This window comes from Silene latifolia, chromosome 10, assembly GCF_048544455.1.
Source record: "Silene latifolia isolate original U9 population chromosome 10, ASM4854445v1, whole genome shotgun sequence".
NCBI classification, from domain to species: domain Eukaryota; kingdom Viridiplantae; phylum Streptophyta; class Magnoliopsida; order Caryophyllales; family Caryophyllaceae; genus Silene; species Silene latifolia.
The window spans coordinates 96,817,162-96,828,868 of NC_133535.1; the positions used below are offsets into that span (position 1 = coordinate 96,817,162).

At 41.1% G+C, this 11,707-nt stretch overlaps 1 long non-coding RNA gene across 1 annotated transcript; it reads right to left on the reverse strand.

The window, feature by feature from the left end:
* Positions 1-2,296: 2,296 nt before the first annotated feature.
* Positions 2,297-11,410, reverse strand: LOC141609083 (uncharacterized). Its single transcript, XR_012527196.1, has 2 exons — positions 10,555-11,410; positions 2,297-2,530 (listed from the first exon to the last, which is right to left on the reverse strand). It is a non-coding gene; the product is annotated as an uncharacterized LOC141609083 (long non-coding RNA).
* Positions 11,411-11,707: the final 297 nt, after the last annotated feature.

Sequence of the window (11,707 nt, forward strand, 5' to 3'; positions counted from 1 at the left end):
TAGGCTCATATGAAACCGGTTTTAAAACGGGTAACGGACAACAAAAATAGGCCCGCTATATTTAATGGGCGGGTATGGACTAACGAAAAAGCCCATGGGCCGGCCCGCTAGACCCGCTAAAAAAAATATTTTACATTTTATATTTTTTACCTTTAATAATACCACTTTATAAAAAAAAATATTAATAATAACAAACACTAACTAATTGACATGTAGCCCAAATATAAAAACTAAAAGCCCAAAAGAAAAGTTGAAACACAAAAATCATAAACCTAAAGTCCTAAACCTAAGTTCATCAGCCGTTTCACCATTTCATCTCCACAACTCCAAATCCTCTTTGTCCCCTTCTCCCAAACCCTAATACACACTAAAAAAATTTATAAAATCAAATGATATAGCAAAATTTGGAACATCGTCATCTATTTATCTCATTTCTCGTTGTACTCCTACATATAGTAGAAAATTTTGTTGTGTGATTTACCTTTTTTTTTGTTACCAGGCCCACGGGCCGGCCCGCTACATTTGTTGGGCGGGTACGGGCAGTAGTAGCAGGCCCGCTATAACGGACACGGGCAGCACTAAATAGGCCCGCTGGGCAAATCTTTTAGGTTAGGCCCGGCCCGTGTCCGGCCCAAGCCCGCCGATGCTCAGCTCTACGGCGTGGTGGTGGCCCGTCCCGGCAGGAGAAGACCACTGTGGTGGTGGTGGTGGTAGTGGCGGAGCATGGTGGTTCTAGAATTGAGTTTGGCTGTGGGTTTTTAGTCGGGTTTTAAATAGCTTTAAGACGGGTTTAATTATCGCATTTAGGTGACGGTTTTATGAAGCGGTGTTTATTATTATGGGATCGCTTATGGAGCTTGCTAAAAGGTAGGTTTATCCTACTCAGTTTCAATATTGTGTTTATTTGCTAAATGAGTCATTTATTATCAATTGCATTGAGTGAGTAGGTAATTGGCATGTTATATGGTATATCGTATTTATTGTGTTGTATTGTATGTTGAAGGACATGGAGGTTTGATTGGTTACTTGTTATATAGAAACGGAAGGCGGTTAGGAGACCGTCTTCCGCTTGAGTCGCCTCTTGGAGCTTCCTAGTCCAAGAGGGATGTGCACATTAATGGCTTGAGTCACGGAGGGACTCGTGTGGTTGAGACACGATGTCTGGCAGGGGATCTGGTTTGCTTCCCGACCCGGTACGTCTGGGCGTGTCCCGGTACCTGTTTGTGGTTGTTGGTATGTCTGGGCGTGTCCCGGTACCAGTGTGGTTGTCGGTACGTCTGGGTGTGTCCCGGTGCCGTGGTGATGGTTGTTTGATAGTGGTTTATTTATGTTATAGCCAAGTTGCATACTCACACACCTTGAGTTGAGTCACACTTTATTTATCTATTGAAACTGACGTTTGTCTGTCTGTGTAATTGTCACCTATTTCCGGGGTGGCCTTTGTCGATCCATATTATATTTTCGATCATATGGGCAGCAGGTTAAGTACAGGTTTGCTTGTTGACATGATCGGGATTCGGACCGCGCTACAGGCTTTGGAGTCAAGTACATAGTCACTAGGTAGATGACATAGTCATAGACGAGTTGTATTTCATTTATTCATTAGTTCATGTTTGTAATAACTAAACTCGTTATTTATTTAGTAAAGTTTCTTAATTGTAATTCCGATTTCACTACCTCAGGAAACCGAGATGGTAACATCTCCTAATTACCTTGGTCGGGTAAGAAGGTCATGTTACAACAACCCCCACTCAACCTACGCCACAACCCGCCCAAGGTCAGCTCAAGACAGTAACGAAAGGTGGGTCAAAAATCCGTCTTAAGACGGTCACACAACAACAACAATAAACCTATAAATGGCATGGTAAAACCACCCTTTAGGCGGTCAACGGAGGTCCGAGGGGTTGTCAAATGACGGGTTAAGGTCGGTCAAGGTCGAGGCGGGTCGATGGTATGAATTAAATAATATATAAACTAGTTTAAGACAGTATTAACTTACGATATCGAGGCGGAAGGACGAAATCTCCATTTTCTCTTCTTTTTTCTCTCTTCTCTGTTCTCTCATGTTTTGGTCGATTTTGTTAGATTTTGGGTGCATAGGTTGATTGGTGCATACGGGTGGAGTATATAAGGTGAGTTAGAGTATATGTACACGTATACGCGTATCGTTTTATTATCGTTACAACTTATTATTATTATTATCGTTATTATTCCGTCTCATGCATAACTCGTATAAACAATACTCCCTCCGTTTCAGTGAATTGTTATCTATTGCTTTTTACACGAAAACCAATGCATGTGAAACAAATCAATAAAATAAAAGAATTATTGTCCACTTGCTTACACTAGCCACTTGCTCATTACTTACCCAAAAAGGAAATAGATAACAAATGAATGATACACCTCAAAATGGAAATAGATAACAATTCACCGGGACGGAGGGAGTACAAAATATATATTATTTATAAAACATATTTACCCATTTACCGTTGACTAGCTTTTGACCAAGGTAATAAAATACGGGGTATTACTGTAACACCCCGGTTTATGAAGGAGCCTTTGGCAAGACATTCCCTAATAAACCGAACTGTTACCATCTCGGTTTCCCGAGGTAGTGAATAACAAATTAAACTCCAAGGCAATTTATTTAACATCTTAACTTAACTATTACAAATTCTCCTTTTAAATTAAATTACAAGAACTGACGTAAATAAAAGTGAATTCTTCTAGATGATGAACTAGCCACTAGGTCATCTGATCCAGTGTCTCACGCCCATCCAGCTCCCGTCCTATCTCATAAACCTGTCAAGTCTGCTCCCCATAAAACGGTTCATCACAGGTGTTCACGAATACACAGGGTCAACCACGAGGTTGAGTAGGGAAAACAATAAAACAGTAAATATGATATGCATGATACTCCGTCACCTCCATCTCCACCTCAACTCATCACACACAACCCCGGCACGCCCAGCCCATACCGATCCCCAGACTATATATATCGACCGTAGTCGATCCGCCCGCCGTTAGCGGAGGACACCAGGGCAAGTCCTGCAGAACCAGCCTGGGCCTTATCACAACATCGCATCATATCTCATCATCGTCACCACCACACCATCCTCCAACTCCAATGCATATGCAATGCTCAACAGTAATCAATGCAACATGATACGTATATCAATGAATGAAATCATGCCAGCTATCAAAATAATGAAATAACATAATCAACACGAACAGTTCAGTCAACCATACTCCAGTGTATGAATCATAACATAAATTACAACCACGCACAAGTCACCGATCACAGCTCGGTCACATGTAACTCAACAACTCAACACAATTTAACAACACCGGTAAGTCAAGTGTATTTCCCTACCTCGGATCTGCAGTCAAATAGCCGGATGCTCAGTGATTATCCACAATAATTCGTCCTCTGAAAGATAATGAAATGATAACCAATTACTTAACTATTCCCGTTCCCAAAATAGAAGTTACTAAAAATAGAAACTTTCCCGATATGGAAACTCTTCTCTTTTAACAATCCCGACACAAAACCCGTTTCCAATTATTTAAATGCACTCGGGAATTAATTAATTAAATTAGAATACGACCCGATACGAAATATAACGATTAAATGATGAAAAACCCGTTTAAAAACCAAAACAGCCCGTGCCCCCTTCACCCGCACCCACTCTCCTCACGCACCACCTAAACCACCGCGACAACCGCCAGTCGTGGTCCCCACATCAACCCAGCCACCAACAACCACCCCCATCTGGGTCGATCGCCGCCGGCGAGGTGAACCACGGCCGCCACTTGGCCTGGTTCACCACCACGCATCACCAACACCTCCCGTTCTCAACCCGACCACCACCGCAACCCACAACTACCCCCGCCCCCACAACCACCATTCGACTCGCCACCAACCCACGCACACAGACAACCCAGCACCACCTTGTCGACCTCCCCCTAGTCGACGGTGGCACCACCCCAAAGCTACCCCTCTACACCCGTCTGAAAATCAAAACCCAACCTGCTTTGTCCCCTTTACTCGATGCCGCTTTGTTTCCGCCACCCTAACCACCTACAACCACCCCGACAACCACCAAGACACTCGTCCCTCACCACACTACCCTTATACCCCTTTGACAACCCCCATGAACGCCCCCATAAGGCACGAAACAACGGCCAACAACTCGACAGAAAGAGGAGAAGGGTTGAGCTCTTACCTTTTCTGCCGCCACGCCGCCACCAGGGTTGCCACCGGACGTCGACAACCACCCCTAGATCCTCCTGCGCCGCGCCGCCAACACTCACACTCACTCTCCCTCTCTCGATTTGCGTGAAGGCTGAGTTATGGGCCGTAGAAAAGAGGTGGACGGTTGAGGGAATAGGGTTTAGAAATGTTAGGGTAAAATTAGGTTAAATTTAGGTTAGATGATAAATGGGTCGTGGGTATGGGTAACGTGATATGGGTCATGGGTATGGGTAACGTGATATGTAAATGGGTAAGTCATCGTTCAGTTAAACCCGTCTCAACAAGTTTACGAGTAACTTGGTCTTACGATATCAACACGACTACACAATTACTCGACTCGATAAACAATATAAAATACGGGGTATTACAGTCTTTCCCCCTTAAAATGAACTTCGTCCCGAAGTTCGCTCAACTACCGAACAGATTTTCTAGTACAAGGATTCATGGGCTCAAGCGGTTGAAACGGAATGTTACATTCTACCCTCCTAAAAAGAAAGTTACGTCCCGGAACTTACTTCATGCAAACCCATCACCCCTCATGAACTCATGCAAACTATCAGAGCACCATAACAGCAGCAGTTTAATTACACAAAGATAGAGACTCATTTGTGTGGGTACCACGCAACGAAACATCAGCTTGGTCAAAACTACGATCTACAACTTGATCAAAACCACAATCTATAAACAAGTGGGACATAAACATTAAGATTTTACAATCCTACCCAACTAGAAACATGGTTACGTCCTCGTAACCTCTTCTCAACTTTCATATTCCTATGTAACAAAACACTGTCAACAACATGTAACAGAAAAGAACACGTGATAAAAGATTGCGCAGAAACATTAACGTCGAAAACAAGGTTTTATTATGGGATTAACTGATTGTCAACAAGTAACACTTATTACTTATCTCATGCTTGACTTAAAACACAACATCAAACTAAAAGAACAACAAGAAAGAGCCAAAGGTTCACACGGTTTCATAACAGGCCGATCATGGTGTTCATAGCCCTAACCTACGGTTCTTAGGTCGCGCCTCCACTGATTCTGGTGACTTCTATGTCATTCCCTTCCTGGTTCACCTCTTCCCCAATGTCTGACATGGGTGGTTCAGTCATACTTTCGGCATCAGATACATTAGCGTAAAATTCGTGTCTCAGGTTGCCTGATATAAAGTCGAAGGTATGTTCGGGCGGGTATTTGGCCCCGCCGCAGTAATTGGGGTCACGGAATAGCCTCATGTAGTGGGTGGACAACTCTCTCATGTACATGCGCTTGCTGTCCTTTAGTATACCAGAGTCAGGAATAGAATCGATAAGGGTATATGCTCTTAACTGAGTATTAGTTAAATACTCAGGGTGCCCATTATGGCCATACATGTCCATGGCAGCACAAAGTCTCTCACAATGTTCATTAAAGTCAGCATCAAGTGACATGTAACAGTCTTGCGGGTGTACATTGTAGGGATCCATCCTACAAAATGGAAAGTTAACAAATTAAGACCCAAGGGTGTTAAGACAAGGATTCGTCCTCGAAGTTTAAGTGTGCGAAAGCTATATAACAAGTTTTCAGGGTAACTGTTGTAATACCATGGTTTTGGTCAACTCAAGATCATCACAGTTCGCATTATCTACCAGGGAACAACCACTTTAGGAATATCAACCGCAAGAATGCACGTAAACCAGCATACAATCTAACATTGACTCCACCAAATTCCTCTCCCAAGTCAAAACCATTACCAATTTCGAACAACTGACCCGCCCTACCACTAATAAATCACCGGGAGTATTAAAACATGTGGTACATAAGCACTACTTAACACCTAGAAACCATAGAAAACATAACACGTAATCAAAACCTTTTGACTCATCAGACATACAACACGAATTAGTCAATTTGTTTGATATAAATTCTGAAACGTATTTGTTGATAAAAGTAACAACGTATGATTCATAACATCACAACATTACTTCCATATCCCACATGTGTTTGACATCATAGCAACCATATCGTTCAATTGTGTTCAGCAACTTAGTACAACTCATTTTCAGCAAAACAAACGATATCGCATAACGAGTTTAAACATACATTCATCATCTTATACTTTGTAGAATTCTAGCTATAGTAAAAGATTAGCAACTTGGACACTTCACTGATTTGCACTACTTAAATACTTGGCAACTTGTAGACTCAATTAGATGTAACTATATCGACTATCATTTAAACCAAAGCATATCATGTGAATCATCGTAGGATTATCCTATTATAATTGTCAACATAGTTATCATAACAATCTTTATGTTAATATAATTGATAGTAACGACTCGAGAATATAAATATGCCAATTGTCGTGTTATATCAAACAGTTTCCTTTATATCACACTCATGCAATTGCAAGAATCACTTTAGTATTTTTACGATATTGTAATAACGAACATATTCAATAACAAAAATAACAACACTGTTTATTATCATGTTATAGGTTTAGGTTCAACCGAAATAACTTAATGCAATGGAAGCAATAGGTATAACTATAGGCACACAGGCTCACAAAAAGGACCTTAGGACTCAGATGACATCCTACATGTGGTAATATTTAGGCATAACCATTACTACCATTCATGTGTAGACATTTAGACCTAATTATTATAATTATTCATGCGTGTATGTTAGAACAGTCAATTAACTTTTAACGCTATCAACTTACCAAGATATGACAATATAGTTTTATATTTATATATATACCCGACCACTATGCAAATAAGATGCACACCCAGAGACATTACATCATGCCAAATGTTTACAAAGTATGCAAACAACTGGACTCGTATAAACATTTCACCCTCGATTAAGAATCAAATTAAGCTATCCAATTTTACTCATGCTATCATGCCAACAATGTTATCAACTAAGTTTTAATTTTATCACTTGTTAAGATACATAACTACTGAACATGCGTGCTACTATCATCATATAAAACATTATAATTTCACCTTACTAAGGCTCATGAATTACTCAAACAACTGTGTGAAAACTTAGCATAGAACGCACATTTTACAGGTCATGATTCACGTTGTAACTTTCAAAAAAAAATCACGAATAAACAGCCGTTCAACGAAAACTTAAGTTATATTACTTTTCATAACATACAGAGAGTTAATAATTTGTGATAAAAAGAATGAGGTCGAAAATTCAAGAATTAAATTTTTAAAGAATTTTACAACTCAGTTGGTCCAAACAAGTATGTGACAGCAATTGGTCCGAAACTTGGGTCAGTTTGAAAAACTTACCATTTAATATAGAGACATCAAGAATTTTCGTGGCTTATCAATTTGAAAACATATGCGAAACCTCTAGTCGATGGAGTTGGAATTATGCAAAAATCATTTACACAAATTAAATGAGGATTTTTACAAAATCGTCGGTCAACACATCACTGCACAGGAACTTCCCAACCACAGCCAACTAAAACATTTATTACTCTTAATCTGTATACCCTATCAGCATGAAACCAACGCCAAAAGAACACTAACTCACGAGGCTATTTCTCATAAAATTTTCATCCGTAGAAAATTAACAGGAAGGAAATGACAGCAAGATCAATTACAGAGTAAAATCAAACAAAACGGATTTCAACACTAAATCATTCATTTTCCATGTTCCAAGCTCTTACAACCATACTATCGATACTAACTCATCCTAACTTAATCTCACACCTTTGTATATACATAAACGTCCATCCCATAGAAATCCCTTCGCATCCCGACCTGCCCCTCACATCTAATCACGAACGTTACAACTAGAAACAAGCAATTCAACGGTGTCTCTCATTACGATCACGATAGTATACTAGCATGGCTTTGGGATCACATAACCACATATTACCAGACATAATAGCCCTATCAACACGTCATTCACATCCATCCAGATAAATATCATAATTTCAGCACTAGGTCTCAAGGTATACATCACTCGCTTATATCCAAGGTTTTCCTTCTAACTACCCCATTCACTCGTTTTCTCTAGGGTTACCTGGTTCAAAACTGAGAGGGCAAAAGAGCACGCATTAAGGGCGCCTTCTTAACCGCACCGTGAGCTCCTAGCGTTTATTCCCAGGGTTCATTTTATTTAGACACATCCTACGTTCATTAGGTTCATTGGTTTAGGCCTGAGGATCGTTCGCTCTGATACCACTTTGTAACACCCCGGTTTATGAAGGAGCCTTTGGCAAGACATTCCCTAATAAACCGAACTGTTACCATCTCGGTTTCCCGAGGTAGTGAATAACAAATTAAACTCCAAGGCAATTTATTTAACATCTTAACTTAACTATTACAAATTCTCCTTTTAAATTAAATTACAAGAACTGACGTAAATAAAAGTGAATTCTTCTAGATGATGAACTAGCCACTAGGTCATCTGATCCAGTGTCTCACGCCCATCCAGCTCCCGTCCTATCTCATAAACCTGTCAAGTCTGCTCCCCATAAAACGGTTCATCACGGTGTGTTCACGAATACACAGGGTCAACCACGAGGTTGAGTAGGGAAAACAATAAAACAGTAAATATGATATGCATGATACTCCGTCACCTCCATCTCCACCTCAACTCATCACACACAACCCCGGCACGCCCAGCCATACCGATCCCCGGTAGACTATATATATCGACCGTAGTCGATCTGCCCGCTCGCAGCGGAGGACACCAGGGCAAGTCCCGCAAACCAGCTGGGCCTTATCACAACATCGCATCATATCTCATCATCGTCACCACCACACCATCCTCCAACTCCAATGCATATGCAATGCTCAACAGTAATCAATGCAACATGATACGTATATCAATGAATGAAATCATGCCAGCTATCAAAATAATGAAATAACATAATCAACACGAACAGTTCAGTCAACCATACTCCAGTGTATGAATCATAACATAAATTACAACCACGCACAAGTCACCGATCACAGCTCGGTCACATGTAACTCAACAACTCAACACAATTTAACAACACCGGTAAGTCAAGTGTATTTCCCTACCTCGGATCTGCAGTCAAATAGCCGGATGCTCAGTGATTATCCACAATAATTCGTCCTCTGAAAGATAATGAAATGATAACCAATTACTTAACTATTCCCGTTCCCAAAATAGAAGTTACTAAAAATAGAAACTTTCCCGATATGGAAACTCTTCTCTTTTAACAATCCCGACACAAAACCCGTTTCCAATTATTTAAATGCACTCGGGAATTAATTAATTAAATTAGAATACGACCCGATACGAAATATAACGATTAAATGATGAAAAACCCGTTTAAAAACCAAAACAGCCCGTGCCCCCTTCACCCGCACCCACTCTCCTCACGCACCACCTAAACCACCGCGACAACCGCCAGTCGTGGTCCCCACATCAACCCAGCCACCAACAACCACCCCCACTGGGGTCGACTGCCGCCGGCGAGGTGAACCACGGCCGCCACTTGGCCTGGTTCACCACCACGCATCACCAACACCTCCCGTTCTCAACCTGACCACCACCGCAACCCACAACTACCCCCTGCCCCACAACCACCATTCGACTCGCCACCAACCCACGCACACAGACACAACCCAAAGACCACCTTGTCGACCTCCCCCTAGTCGACGGTGGCACCACCCCAAAGCTACCCCTCTACACCCGTCCGAAAATCAAAACCCAACCTCGCTTTGTCCCCTTTACTCGATGCCTGCTTTTTTCCGCCACCCTAACCACCTACAACCACCCCGACAACCACCAAGACACTCGTCCCTCACCACACTACCCTTATACCCCTTTGACAACCCCCATGAACGCCCCCATAAGGCACGAAACAACGGCCAACAACTCGACAGAAAGAGGAGAAGGGTTGAGCTCTTACCTTTTCTGCCGCCACAGCCGCCACCAGGGTTGCCACCGGACGTCGACAACCACCCCTAGATCCTCCCTGCTGCGCCGCCAACACTCACACTCACTCTCCCTCTCTCGATTTGCGTGAAGGCTGAGTTATGGGCCGTAGAAAAGAGGTGGACGGTTGAGGGAATAGGGTTTAGAAATGTTAGGGTAAAATTAGGTTAAATTTAGGTTAGATGATAAATGGGTCGTGGGTATGGGTAACGTGATATGGGTCATGGGTATGGGTAACGTGATATGTAAATGGGTAAGTCATCGTTCAGTTAAACCCGTCTCAACAAGTTTACGAGTAACTTGGTCTTACGATATCAACACGACTACACAATTACTCGACTCGATAAACAATATAAAATACGGGGTATTACAATTACATATTTTCTCTACTATCAGCAATTAATCCGCTCCCATTGATTCCCGACGTCACACCTAATCCATTCTTGCGAATGCTCTCGCTAAGAATTAGATCACGTACATTTTAAAATTTGAGCTTTCCTTGTCATTGAGAACTATTAATTGCAGTCACTGTAATATCCCAACTACTAGGTAACGAGGATAATAAATAAATGCTTTTATCTCATCATCAAAATCACTCTTTATAGAGCTAAGTTGTCTTGTGATTACATTAAAATCATTAATATGATCCGCCATTGTGTTTCCTTCGTGCATTTGTAAACCAAACAACCTACGCATAAGGAAAACCTTATTTGTAGTTGAAGGTGTCTTATACATATTTTCTAGGACATTCATCATGTCCGCCAATGTCGTCTTTGCACTCATCACATTGAATGCAACATTCCGTGCCAGCGTTAATCTCACCACACCTAGCGCTTGCCTGTCCAATTTTCCCCCACTCTTCCTTTTCCATGGAATCCGGCTTATTGCCTTCCAAAGGAAGATGTATATTATTTTAATACAAATAATCCGTTATTTGCATTTTCCAGAAAGCAAAATCTTTCCCGTCGAATTTATCGAACAAAATTTTACCTCCTACCATTATTGTGAATATTATTGGATCACTCTTCCCTCACCCGCCCAACCGGGCTCTGATACTAGTTTGTAGGGATTTTTGGTATGAGCCACTCACACAATAATAAAGATAATAAGCATCTTGAAAATAACAAGGACACAATATTTACGAGGTTTGCCAACTTGGCTACGTCCTCACTATAGTCGCATTAGAAATTTTATTGATCACTCAAATACATATAACAATGAGGATATGAGGATGCTAATCTACGTAGTTTTCCTCTTCTTTTATAGCTAACTAGTCTAGATCCCACGCAATGCATGTGCGGTATATATAGGATTGTTATTTTTAGCGTGTTTTAGTAATAGATTAAATCGACACGTTATTAATTTTCATATTTCACGCGAAAGTATTTTTGATTGGAGGAAAAAAAGAGTAAATGTGTATTTTAATGATTTTTTTAACTCAAAACTAATGATGTCTATTTATAAATTTTCTTAAAAAAAAGTCATCATATAAGCTAATAATAAGAGCTTATAGTTTTTTTTGCTACAGGT